This window comes from Gekko japonicus, unplaced genomic scaffold (genome assembly GCF_001447785.1).
Source record: "Gekko japonicus isolate JY-2015 unplaced genomic scaffold, Gekko_japonicus_V1.1 scaffold251, whole genome shotgun sequence".
Lineage (NCBI taxonomy): Eukaryota > Metazoa > Chordata > Lepidosauria > Squamata > Gekkonidae > Gekko > Gekko japonicus.
In genome coordinates this window covers 1,054,988-1,069,359 of record NW_015161956.1, presented here as the reverse complement: position 1 = coordinate 1,069,359, position 14,372 = coordinate 1,054,988, and positions in this window count along the sequence as shown.

Below are 14,372 nucleotides of genomic sequence, written 5' to 3'. Positions count from 1 at the left end.
CGCCCCACCCTGCTATATTGTCATCATAGGGGGGTGGAAAAGGCCCTAGGAAAGAACATCTGAACTTTTAACATCTTAATATTGAAGCCACTGAATGCGTACCGGGAATGTTTGGATATGGTCAGTCATCTTTCTGGGTTTTGGAACTGAGGATTATTGAGCACTTTATTTGTATTGAGATTGGTTTTAAACTGTATAGTATGTTTTAAATGTATAGGATGTTTTTATTGTTGCAAGATTTCTTGCCCTGTAAGCCGCCCTGAGCCCTACGGGGGAGGGTGGGCGTATAAATTTAATAAATAAATAAATAAACTGTTGCTCACTGAACCTGACCGTGACACCGAACTGGCAGAGACTGACCAAGAGAGAGATCTTGGAGTCATAGTAGATAACTCAATGAAAATGTCGAGACAGTGTATGACTGCAATAAAAAAGGCCAACACTATGCTGGGGATTATTAGGAAGGAAACTGAAAACAAATCAGCCAGTATCAGAATGCCCCTGTACAAATCTATGGTGCAACTTCATTTGGAATACTGTGTACAGTTCTGGTCACCACACCTTAAAAAGGATATTATAGCATTGGGAAAAGGGCAGAAAAGGGCAACTAGAATGATAAAAGGGTTGGAACACTTTCCCTATGAAGAAAGGTTAAAGCGCTTGGGGCTCTTTAGCTTGGAGAAATGACAGCTCTTTTCCTTGTCCTCCACTTTTTTAAAGCCCCACGTACCACTGGTGAGCCAGATTTTACCTCACCCTTAATGTTCCTTCAAAATCCATTAAGCACCATGGTGTCAAAATTTCTCTGTATGGAAAGGGCGCACAATGAGGGGGGTGAGAGAAGGTCTCCTGTTTCTAGAAGTACCACCTGAAAAAGACACTCTATCAGATTTGACTTGACTTCTCTTCTTGTGCTCCTGGTTGGCCACTGTGTGAGACAGGATGTTGGACTAGATGGGCTATTGGTCTCATCCAGCAAGCCTCTTCTTATGTTCTTGTCAGATCCCCAGGAAATGACCAACCATTCTGAGCAGGCACCAACAGTTTGGCAGAACAGGGCATTGCAAAAACAGAAGAATGGAAGATTTGGGGGGGTGGTATGCACTGCTGTGCATAAATGAGATCAAGATTCATAATTTAGTGAGGGAGAGACAAGCTTCCAAACTGGCAGTCAGTATTTTTAGAAGCTGGACTACCAAGCAACCAGTCAGTGCTTTTTATATTATAGGAAGTGTGTTTACATCTTGTCTCCATACTAGCAACAGAAGACAGACCAAGCTAATTTAAAACTTGTTTTTAAATTTGCAGTATAGGGCCTACTATCTTCTCCCACAGAGCAAATTTTAGTAATGTCTATCTCTGGATCCTTGAAGCCATCTCCTTTTAATTTCAAAAGATTAACTAATTAGATTGTGCATCTCCCTGTGTAGAAGATTACACAGTTAAAAGCACCCCTGGACTACAGCCACTTGAGTCTGCAGGCAGAAATGAGAGAAATAAAGCATATGGATCCAAAGGGATGTTGTCAGGGACTTGCTCACAGTCAGGAGCTTTTGAGGTTACTTTTTCATTGTGGCCTGATGTTGCTCCTAAAGAAGCAGCTCTAGAATGCTGGGAGACTGAGTAGTATGGACTCCATGCAGAACAAAAAGCTGCAGTCAGAATATTTTAGTATAGGCCTAGAAGCATTTTTGGTGTGTGCACAGGTTCATTGGTGACTCTGTGTGGAGTAACTGAGGTCTGAATAAAGGGAGCTCTTCCATATTGTTGGCCCAGGCTACCCAGTCTTGTCAGATCTTGGAAGCTAAGCACTGTCAGCCACGGTTAGTATTTGGATGGAAGCAGGGGTCATTTGGGGGGGGGGGCGCGGGGGAGACGACCTCGCCCCGGGTGAGGTGCGGGAGGGCGGGGCCTGGAGCTCCCTGCTGGTGCCCGCTGGAGGTCGCCGCCGGCTGTGGGGAGGACACACTTCCGGTGATGTCAGGGGGTGTGGCATATGCTAATGAGTTATGCTAATGAGTCCCCCTAGCTCTTTTTCTACGAAATGACCCCTGGATGGAAGACTACGAAGGAAGTCCAAGGTAGTGACACACAGGTGGGCAATGGCAAACCACTTTTGAATATCTCTTGCCTTGAAAACCCTACAGGGTTGCTATAAATTGGCTGCAATTTGATAGCACTTTTCAGTCCACGACCACTACTTCCATATTGTATAGAATCATAGAATCATAGAATGTTAGAGTTCGAAGGGACCTTGCAGGTCATCTAGTCCAACCCCCTGCACTCTGCAGGAGCATAGCCGAAAGATAGCCCTACAACATACCCAAAAGATGGTCCTCCAGCCTCTGCTTGAAAACATCCAGTGAAGGAGCATCCACCACCTCCTGAGGAAGACTGTTTCACTGCTCAACCACTCTTATAGTTAGGAAGTTTTTTCCTGATATTTAGCCGGTAATGACTCCCTAGTAATTTCCACCCATTAGATCTAGTCTTGCAATCCAGAGCAAGAGAGACTAGATCTGCTCCATCTTCTACATGACAGCCCTTCAAATATTTGAAGACTGCAATCATGTCCCCTTTAAGCCTTCTCTTTCCCAGGCTAAACATACCCAACTCTTTCAGCCTTTCCTCATAAGACTTGGATTCCAACCCTCTCACCATCCTGGTTGCCCTCTTCTGGACACGCTCGAGCTTGTAAACATCCTTCCTAAAATGCGGTGCCCAAAACTGGACACAGTTCTCCAGGTATTGATGTCAAACTGACAGGCCTGTACTTTCCCGGGTCCATCTTTTTTCCCTTCTTGAAGATCGGGACAACATTAGCTCTTCCAGTCTTCCGGCACAACACCAGTACTCCAGGACATCTCAAAGATTAGAGCCAGAGGCTCTGAAATAACATCTGCAATTTCTTTTAGCACCCTGGGATGCAAGCCATCCGGCCCTGGAGATTTGAAAGTATTTAAGGTAGCTAGATGCTCTCTAACCTTCATATGCCCTGCATTCTTCAGTTTGTATACAGCTCACCTTACGGTTAAAGACTGATGCAAAGTGAGAGTCCGCTTTGTCTTCATCCCTTGTTAAGGCTTGACCGTCTCCCCCTAGCAATAAGCTTACCCCATCCCTGTTATTCTTTTTGCTCCGAACATAGGCATAAACATTTTTCTTGTTATTTTTAGCGTCACTCGCAAGCCTCAGCTCCATCTGCGCTTTAGCCTTTCTGACACCATCCCTACAGATTTGAACCTGCTTTTTGTATTCACCCTCAGTAATCTGACCCTCCTTCCATTTCCTGTACATTTTCCTTTTTAGTCTCAGCTCTTTAGAGAGATTGTTTAGTCAGAGAAACAATCAGTTTTACTTCAGCTAATGCAGAAATAAACCTTCACTTTTAAATTTGCATGAATTTTCAAAAGCTAAAGAGGGAAAATTAAACTCTGATTTGTGTATGTGTTGAGCAAATGTTCTCCATTACCAGAAAGAAAAACAATATTACATTTCAAAACCCCACTGGACCTCTTGGAGAGAGTAGCAGGAGACTCGTTCGACCACCCCGCGAGCAGCTGCAAGCGAGGTTGGATCGAGACTGTCCCGAAGCAGGGGTAAGGAGCTGGGCAAACATGGTCACCATGTTTGCTAAGCTGTGAACACTCATTTTAGAGAAAACTGAATTTCAACATAACAGCGAGGAAGACAAGAACTGTACGATGGGTAAGCATGAACTCAACTATTAATTTGAAAAGACCTACGTACAAAGCCCCTTTAAATTTCTCCAAAAATTAAGGAAGAGGGGGGAAAGGGGCTGGGAAGAGGCCGGGATTAAGGATCCATTAAACAAATTTTGGGGGCAAAACAGACTATTGTCATTTGAATATATAAAGATGGAGTAATTTCATTTTGACTTTTGCATTACAACATTGATCAGGCCTCTGAGAGGCATTTAAACACAAATATAAAAGGGGCAAAATTTATGGCTAGATTGTAGTTTTACGGAGTAAGAGAATGGAGTTACAAGCTAGAAATAAAGATGCAGAGAAACCAGAGAACTTAGAGACTGAGCAACTTTCCTGGGAACAATTTAAAAAGATCCTTGTACACAAAATCCAATGGGCGGTCAAAGAAACCTTTGAAAGAATTTTTGAAAAGAACCAGACTATGCATTGGGGAATTAAAAACAAGACAGAAGAATCGCAGAGACAACAGAGCCTTGCTAATGAGCAGGAGTATAATCAACGCAGCACATGGAATACCATCTACACCTAAAAAGGAAATAAAAACCTTGTCAAGACAAATTGCCAGACCCTGGGGTATTGCAACGAATTCTTCATTGCTGGATATGGCAAAAGAGAATTGCCAAGAATCTCCATCTAGTGTGCTGATCTTGCTGGTGAAAGAGAAAATAAGGAGCTATACAAGATGAATTAATAGACTTATCAAAAATTTCATAAACTGCTCATTGGAATGTAGATGGGAAGATCTGGAAGTAAAGCTCCTCATATTTAAAGAGAAAAGATATAAAACTATGATTGTAAAAAAAGAGACTACAAAAAATAAGAAAAGAACTAAGTATTATGATTAAAATGACATAGAGAAGCTGTATTTTTATTTGCAAAATGAGGCATAACTGAATGTGAATTCTTAACAGTACAGTGTGAGTATGAATGTCTTTATTAACATAGTAAATTTATTCCTCCTTTTTCCTTTTTGCTGTTAAAATATGATTAAATATAGAAGCAGAATAAAAATATAAATCTGCATGTTAATAGTTGTATTAAGATAATATATTTAAAGGTTCTGGAAAGGGGATAGTTCTAATTCAATAGGAAGTCTATAATAAATATGATTTGTAATGAAGATCTTAATTTGAAGTAAGAATAGGGAAAAAATTAATTTCCTTTTCCTTTTTTTAATGTATAAGGGATTTGGTTTGTGTTTGATGGTAACAATATATAATAATCTATAGGACTTCAAAGTAAGAACAAATAAAATAGAAAACATGAAGTTATGAATTTTGTGATGATATATTTAGTATATGTTAAGAGAGACTTGATAAGAAAATATTGATAGTTTCAGTATAATAATAAATCCAAGTTGTTAGAAAGGTTAAAATAGGACTTGTACAACACGAAGCCAGAACGGGCTTCCGGTTTTGGCACTCTAATGGCAGACGCGCCACTCGGGATCTCCCAAGGGCGCGATCCGTGAACTGGCGGATGGAGAAGGGGTGCGAACATATGCACTCCCCTGGAATTCTTGTGAAGGGTTCCTAGCCATGGGGCGCTGAAGATCACCTCTCCCCTGGTGGACTGAGGTGTTCTGATGCCCCGATGGTCTTGCTGCTGTGTTCCAGTACTGGACTCAGAGACGCACACCGGGACAAGCGTGTGGAGGTCGAGCATTTTAAACGATAAATGGTGTGAGCTATTTGATCTACAATAAAAGTGAGTTTGGTTGAAGCAAACACCAGAGAACCAGTCAAATGTCCCCCTTAAAGCAAGCGAGCGGGTGGAGGGAAAACCCCCCCCCACTGAAATAAAAACGGACTTAAAACAGAAGGGGGGCAGAACTAAAAGTGAAACAGACAATATTAAAGAATTTACAAGAGACTTTTAGGCATTTTGCAGACTTGAGAGACTTTTGGCAACTTTACTTTGAATGTAAACATCCTCAAAGATGTCGCTGAAAAAGACGGAGAAAGATAAGCATCCAAAACTTAAGCCTTCTTTAGGAAGTGCCAGCCCAGTGAGTGTGGTCACGCGACCGGATGTAACCATAGACTTCTCTAAGATGCTAACAGATGCTTTGCAACCCCTGCTGGAGCAAATAAAGACACTCAATGATAATTTTGCTGCACAGCAACAGCAACTAAGTGAGAACATTAAAAAAACAGAGCAAACAGCTGAGAACCTTAAAGAAATGGATGCCAACACTAAAAAGCTTTAAAAACAAATGCAGGAGATGGAAAAGAAGAGAAACTCAGATGAGGCTCAGCTTCTACAGCTGCAAATGGAAAAAGCAAACTTTATTCTGAGATTTCAAGGAGTTCCTGAGACCAAAGAGGAGAATCTAAAGCAGATCATGATTGATGCCCTGGGTCCGGTTGCAAATTTAAAGTGGATGTTCTTCAAAGCGAAATGAATGTGATTTATAGATCATATTCAGAATTTATAAAGAAAAATAATCTGCCCGGCGAGGTGGTGGTTAGATTCTCCAGAAGACAAGTGAGAGACCAGATCTTAAAGGCAACAAATGGAACTACCCTTAAAATTGACGGCAAGGAGATAAGAGTTTTGAAAGACATTCCCTTTGAAATAAGAAAGAAGAGGAAAAAATACAGAGGCTTTGTTTTTACAAAAGAATAACATCCCCTACAAATGGTTCATACCTGAAGGCATGCTGTTAAATTTAAAGACAAAAGGGAAAAATTAACTCTGTTATGAAAGTGAGCACATTCTTGCAGCAGCAACTTGGACCATCAGAGAAAGAAGATGAGGAGAGTCACAAGGGAAGTGATGAAGAATCACCTACAGGAGAGGGCTCAACTCAGAACTTGGGGCGGGCACCCCCAAAGCAAGGATATCGTTTGAGGGAAAGAAAAGACAAAAAATGAGATGCTAATTTTTTTGAAGTCTGTTTTTGTTCTTTGTTGATAACATATAAGAGTTCTTTTGTATTGTTTTTTAAGAAGTCAGTTCTGGATTTGAAACATATAAGCAAATTCAATGATCACATTTAATGTAACCAATATTTTTATTTTTATTATAAGCTTTGTATTGTAACCATTGTATGACCACCATCTCTTGGGGTTTTAGTGGTTTTTCTTTACTTTCTCCTGTAGTTTATAGTTCCCTGTCCCTATTTTTCTTGTAGTGTTTTAGAAAATATTTTTTTAAGCCAAAAAAATGAAGCCAGAATGGTGTCTGTTTCTGATTTATATATTGGTATGTTTTGGTTTTTTGCAAGAAGGCTGATCATGGATAACCAGACTGTTTAGAAATAGAAGAATGCAAATGTTACGTTTGACCTGTTGATGTTAGACTAAATGAAAGGAAAATCTTGGTTCATGAGTTGATGAGATGAATTTTTCTGGATACAGTAAAACAATATTTTGAGCTGTTATGTTTGAGTAACCTGTGTAATTACACGGAAATTGTAACTTCTCTTGCCTTCATTTTTTTTCTTTTGGAAAACCAATAAAGATGTAACTATAAGCTCTACCATAAAATATCCAGGAATTTCCCAACCTGGAGCTGGCAACCCTAGTCAGGACTGGCCCCAACAAGTTTTCTCTCAAAGGCTAAAATAGAGGTGGAAAGGATCTCCTCCCCCATGCCTTTTACTGGCAGAACCAAGCTTAACAGGGTTAAAGAGAAGAAGAAGAAGATATTGGATTTATACCCCGCCCTTGACTACCCAAAGGTGTCTCAGAGTGGCTTACAAACTCCTTTCCCTTCCCCTCCCCACAACAAGCCCCCTGGAGGTGGGTGGGGCTGAGAGAGCCCTGACAGAAACAACTCTTTTTCTAGGACAGCTGTGCCAGAGCTTGTGACTGACCCAAGGTCACATCAGCAGGTGCAAGTGGAGGAGTGGGGAATCAAACCCGGTTCTCCCAGATTAGAGTCCGCACACTTAACCACTACACCAAACTGGCTCTCATCTATTTTTAACAGTAGGTCAGGGTCCACTGTAAGAGGCACTAGTAACAGGCACTGAGGGGAAAGTAGGGTTGCCAGCTCTGAGTAGGGAAATACCTGGAGATTTGGGGGCTGGATCCTGTGGAGGGCAGTGTTTGGGGAGGGGAAGGACTCAGCAGCCATTTTCTCCAGGGGAACTGATCTCTGTCATCTGGAGATCGATTGTAACAGTGGGAAATCTCCAGGTCCCACCTGGAGATTGGCAACCATAGGAGAAAATCAGCTGCACATCAGGGGGTTGAAGAGAATGGTTTGACAGCCACTGGCCCACTTCAGTAGCCAGCCAGCCATGGCGGAGCCAAGCAGGAGAGACAGCCATTTTGGCAGTTATTCTGACAAGAACAGTGGCTGAGGAGGCAGTGGGCAGGGGAGTGGACCCAGCCCCCAGCCAATGGCATGTGATTACTCTTGTGTGGTGGCTGATGGGCCAATGGCTGATGGAGTGCACAGCACAGCCAATGGGAGAGCTGGAAATGGCCAATGCATCAGGAGAATTATATATATAAGATAGATAAGTGTTTGGTGATTAGACATGTAAAATCCACATTGGCTTGTTAAGAATATTATAGCAATGGCTATTGGTTTGATCCATACTTTATTTACCACTAGAGTAAGTGGATATTTGAATAAACTGGGAATTATTTTTTAGTAGAACTGCCTACTTTTGTCTGAAGAATGTGATGTGACTTTCTCTGATTTCACCCCTCCCACTGCAGACCCAACTTCACCCCTAAGCTGTTCCAGCAGAAGCAGCATCTTGGGGCATTTAGTGGACTGTAACAAGTTGGTAGTATGTTGATCCAGTTCTGCATTTACTCTGAGCCTGATCCATAAAGTTAAGCATGTACAAGTCCCAATGATTTCATGGGAGAGTTAGGCTAAGCTGTGGGAGATCTGAGAATGGATTTCCCACCACAATTGCACCATGACAGTGCTATCCTAAGAAGATCTACTCAGAATCCTACTCAGGTCTACTCAATAGGGCTTAACTTCCTGGAAGGTGCTGTTAGGATTGCCACCATATTTAGCTGTCTCATATTCCAGAAGGATAGCCATGTTGTAAAAAACCCAACAAAGATGACTCCTTAAAGTCTAACATGTTTATTGTGGCATAAACCGATGTCAGGTAGATCCCATTTGGTCAGACTCATGATTAAGCAGGCTCAGTTATAATATGATGTGAAATGCTTAACTCTGGATCATGACCACATATTTCTTTATGTTTGTTTTTATAATACTTACCGTAATATCTTGTGTTTACAGTGTTGTAGTTGGTTTGTATTGAATTGTATAATATTTATTTTGAACAGAATGATGAGTTGTTTGCAATATAAAATGAGAAACTATTTGTACTTCTTATATAGCCTAATAGTTAAGATTTATTTTAAATGCATAGATTTTTACACTATTATACACTGTAACCCAACCCAAACACTAAGGCACTAAACATGCAAATGTTGCTGTTGACTCTTTGTTGACACTCTCTGTATGGCTGACAACCCACAGAAAAGGCTTGCAAAAAACATTAGCAGAGTGTTTGATGACTCTAATGGAGAAAAGTGATTTGTTGAGGTCCATCCACCAGACTGCAGCACACCGTAGTTTGGAAATTAAGTGGCATGAATGCCACCCAGATCTCTGCAGAGCATTACTTTGAGCTTCCTTTTGCTAGAAGAGCAGAGGGTTGTGTATAGAATGAAACAGGGAAGTCCATTAATGATCAGGATGTGCATATGCTGTCTGTTCAGGAACACTGGATGGCATGGGATGGCTTCATATGAGGAATTAGGAAGGGAAACTGGGGCTCCAGAGCACCTTGCCCTTTGGAATGTGGTGGTGGAATATAGTTAGTGATTGTCCACAATTTTAGAACCTTGGAGAGCTCCTCATACTACATGGGGGAGGCAGTATTTCTTTGGCTCTATTACCAGGAGAATTAATTTTGCTTTGCTGGTGACTGCTCCAGATAGGTATCTGCAAGAACTCAAAGGGAGTCTACAAACAACTTCTCTCTCTCTCTCTCTCTCTCTCTCTCTCTCTCTCTCTCTCTCTCTCTCTTACACACACACCCCTACAGATCTCCAAATGCATGTCTACTAGATGAGAACAGGTATATTATTAACTATTATTTTCCTCCCCAACCCAGATTTTCTCCACAATAATTTCCTGTGAGTTTAGAGAAGCCTAGCTTGAAAAGCATCCCAGTGACCTTTCCCCCCATTGAGTTCCTTTTCCCAGTGCGATGCTGGAGTTGAGTGGGTCTTCAGTATGCACCTGTGTGTCTCCAGCCCTGTAACTCTCCAGTGTGCGTCTCTTGGTTTGTTATCGAATACACGATGAAGCCCCCGCTTATGTACAGTCGGCCCAGTGACACGACCCCCCGCCCCACGCCCTTCCTTCCATGCAACAACAGACTCCCCAATGCCCTTGGCTCCTCACCTCCTCTGTAGCATCCGAAGCTGCAGTTACTGCTGCTTCTTGAGTCTGTGCTGTTGTTTCGGCGGTTGATTCTGGTTCCCCCTCCGCAGACATGCTTGGCCATTACCGAACTCGAAGCTTCCCTCATATGTCAAATGTAAACCAAAAGGCAGGAAAGTTCCTCCTCCGGCTGCGGGGGGTGGGTGGGGGGTGGCTCCCGGTCTCTGCCTTCAGACTGCAGCCTCCTCTTCGCGGTCCTGACAAATCTGTGGGAACCCAGCAGCGCAGTCCCTCACCGCCACAGTCCCAGCGGTGCATAGAAACCTGTCCCAAGGATTCGGCGTTGCCAGAGAGGGCTCTCCTCTTACCCGCCAAGTCGTCCTACTTCGCGCTTGGGGCTCCCGCTGGCGTGACGAGCATCCCCGCCTGTCTGGCAAGGGGGGGGGGGCAATACTGCGGCTGCTCGTTAAGTTTGGGGAATCCAAAGGGGGGAGACGCTGAAGACGTTTCGAGGAGAGGCAGAGGAGGCTCCTGGCTAGCGGGAGGTCCCCCCGCGCCGCTTGCGGCCGCCTCGCCTGCTGTCCCTTGTCAATAAAGCCTCGGCCCTTGCAGTCCCCCAACTCTGCAGTGGAGCGAAGGGGCTGCCAACTTCGGGTTTCCCTTCGCAAGCTCCTGGATCCTCTCGCCACCCCCCACCCCCCGCACACTTCCCGTTCCCGAGGCTGAAGGAAAGGCGAGCTCTTTCTCTCTCTCTCTCTCCCTGGCTCGCTCCCTCCCTCAGGACGGTTCTTGTGCTCCACGGGAGGGAGTCTCTCCGGCTGGTTCCTGCAGGCGTCTGTGGAAAGCAAGGTGTCCTTGAGCGGACGGCATCTACCGGCAGGGAGATCCGGCTGCTCTTCCCAAGAGCCTGTTAGCTAGAGGCAAGGTCCCAGGCACGGGGACGCCCCAAACACCGAGGTCCTCCTGGACAGGGAGACGAGGATTTGCGCCTGCAGAAGGGTCTTCCTTGGAGATCCCTCTCCTGGAGTCTTGAGGCTTTGTCCTGCAGAAAGTCGTCCCCCATTCATAAAGTTGGGTTCTTGGACATCATCTGAGCGGTCTCCGATCACCGGCCAGTTCCTGAAATGAGCGTGGTCCGTCTGATGATCCTACCGGTCCCATTGTCCTTTCCTTCCTCCGTGGCTCAGTGGAAGAGCACGCAGGAGGCCCCGGGCTGAATTCCCAGCCTCTCCAACTAAAAAGACCAGGCAGTAGCAATGTTCCCTCTAAGCTGAGTTAGTGTGAGCTAGCTCACACTAACTCAGCTTAGAGGGAACACTGGGCAGTAGGTGCTGTGGAGAGCCGCTGCCAGTCAGAATAGACCAATGGTTCATGTGTCCCACAACTCCACATCCCCTGTGCAGTAAAGTAAAAGACAATTCATATTTATCAAAAGGTTTAGACCCGCTTAATCTCCAACTGGCAACTCCCTCCACCACTCCTTTACCCCCTCCTATAAGGAGGAATTCCCCCACTCCCAGGTCTTCAGCCTGTATTCTCAGTTGCAGGTGCTCAAGCATTATTTTATCTCCTGCTGCTAACTCTGATGCCACCACACTTACATTTGTTTGTTTCATGTCCTTATTCTCCAGGCCTTGAGTGCTATCCAAGTGGTCCTCACAGATACCCTAAACATGGTGGGGCAGGGGAGTTTTGGGTACATGCTACTGTTATTAGCACACAGAATATGCACACACACAAACACAAGATACACGCAGCTAAGCAAAAGACAAATCCACAATAGGTATTAAGAGGCTCACACCAGCATTGCTAGAGCAGGTTATAAGTAAGTGTCAGGAGCAGGGAAACTCCTGGCAATCAAGCAAGAAGCAGACAAGCAGTGATTTAGGGGAGATGCAAGTCCAGAGAAAGGACCAGCAGAAAGCATAGGGCCAGGCAAGGTGGTTCTAGAACAGGGAGAAGCCAAGAAACTCTAACTACAACTGCTGTTTGCTTTCCTTAAAGTGAAGGTTGGTTTCAAAATCAGAAGGGATGAAAAACTTACATCTGAAAAAGGCTTTTCAAAATCCATGTGAAGTAGCTAATTTTAGGATTCCATCAATGCAAGGGATCAATGTCACTGGCATTAGCTGTCTAGGAGGGCTGTCTTTTTCCATAAGCTTTTCCTTTCATTCCAAGACATATTAATTATGTATAGAGGGCTAAATGTGTGATAGCTGCTTTATATGCATTGACAACTGCTTTATATCCCACTCAACTGCCCTTTGCTAATTTTACCTCTTTATAGCTGAACATCAAACCCAGGAAAGCCCCCCTCCCATTCTAACAGCAAATGAAGATATAGAATTAATATGAAGCCTCCAGAGCACTAAGGAGCTGGATCAAACATTTCTCTGTTGTAACTATTTTAAGGCTATAATTTACAATTTGGAAAGGAATGAAATTATCGTGACATTTCCAAAAGGAGCTTGACTACATTTTGAAATTTGGTTTCCTGGGAAGATGATCAAAGGTTAGGTCCTTAAACTTGGGGATCAGTCTCTATAAACCAGCCACTCAGTTTCTGTAAGCCAATCTCAACCAGTCCCTTCTCAGAGAGAGGAGCTCTGTTGCTCACAGAAATCATCTAGTCTAGATGCAGGTTTTAGTCCGTGAGCCATCTGAGGGGCTGTGACTCAGTGTACAGCATTCGCTTTGCAGGCCCCAGCTTCAGTCCCCCATATCAGGTGATGTGAAAGACCCTGGAGAGTTGCTGCCAGTCAGTGTAGACAGTACTGACCTTGATAGACCTGACTTAGAAGAAGTCAACTTCATGTGTTCACATAAAGTGGCCCGCTCATGATAGTGCATGTGAGGCTTAAAATATAGTGTGAGAAGCAGTTTGGTGGATTTGAGACTTCACATCTACATTTTCAGTGCTGATTTGTTCCCCTTTCAATCAGCCGCACAGCTCAGCATGTCTCTTTGATAACTTATCCTCATCTTAGAAACTGACTATGGGCCATGCTGAATTCCTAAAGTGTTGACATCACCTCTGGCTGACAACGTCTCTATCTTTCCTTGTCATTCAGGATCAGTATTAAGGTTTGGGGGAATATCAGTCAACCAATTTTACCTGTGGCCCACCACACAATGAAATTTTGGTATTGAAAGACACAGTTATATACCTTTATTTGTAAGAAAGTCTCACTGATGTCCAAAAAGACCAGCCTAACCAAGAGCCCACTGGCCACCTTCATTGGCAATGCCTGGCCAGATGCACAAAAAGAAGTATTCTTCTCACTGGTGTCTGATGTATTTCCATCTTTCAGTAGCCCATTGAACTTATATCACCCGGCTTGGGTAGAGGTAACTGGGTAGAGAGCCTTTGCCAAATGTAATAACTTGTTATAGCCTTTATACTTCGACTCTGGCCAGCGATCAGTCTTGCTTTTGGCTCTCCTTATGGCACGAATCTTTGATCTTGCAAATTTATCCTGAAGCTCCCAAGCAATCTGTTTTCTATAAGGATGAACCCACAAGTGCATATCCATTTATTTAATTACTTAATTTATTATCTACCCTTTGCTCAGAGACTCAAGATGGATTACAAAAATTAAAAACCTAACAATACAATGAAAATCATAAATAAAATTAAAACAATACATACAATAAAGCTATTTCCAAAGGTGCCACACACATCAAAACTTATCAAAGATATTGATAATGATATTGATTGATATTGATAATGATATTGATTGATAGCAAAGATAGCAAAGATATTGCTTATAAAAATGCCCTCCTGGACAGTTTAATTTGACACCTTCTGTGAAATGATAGGAGCGTGGGAGCCTTCTTGAACTCTTCAGGAAGGTCATCTACCAAGCAGGGGCCACAACAAGGAATGATCAGGTACAGGCACCCTGTTTGCAGGGTGACATCTTCAAAATGCTCTCTACATGGGGCTGCCCTTGTTGCAAATCCGGAAGCTGCAGCTGGTGCAAAATGCGGCAGCCAGGCTGCTGATGGGTCTCCCTGTGTGGGAAGATATCCAGCCTGTGCGGGAACATATCCAGCCTGTGCTGAAGGCATCGCACTGGCTGCCGATAGCATACCAGATTCGCTTCAAGGTGCTGGTTTTAACCTTTAAAGCCCTATATGGTCTGGGGCCTGCTTACCCCACATGTTCCCCAGAGAGCACTGAGGTCAAGGTCTCAAAATTGCTTGGCCCTCCCTGGACCAAAAGATGCCAGGCTGGCCTCTACCAGGGCCAGGGCCTTCTCA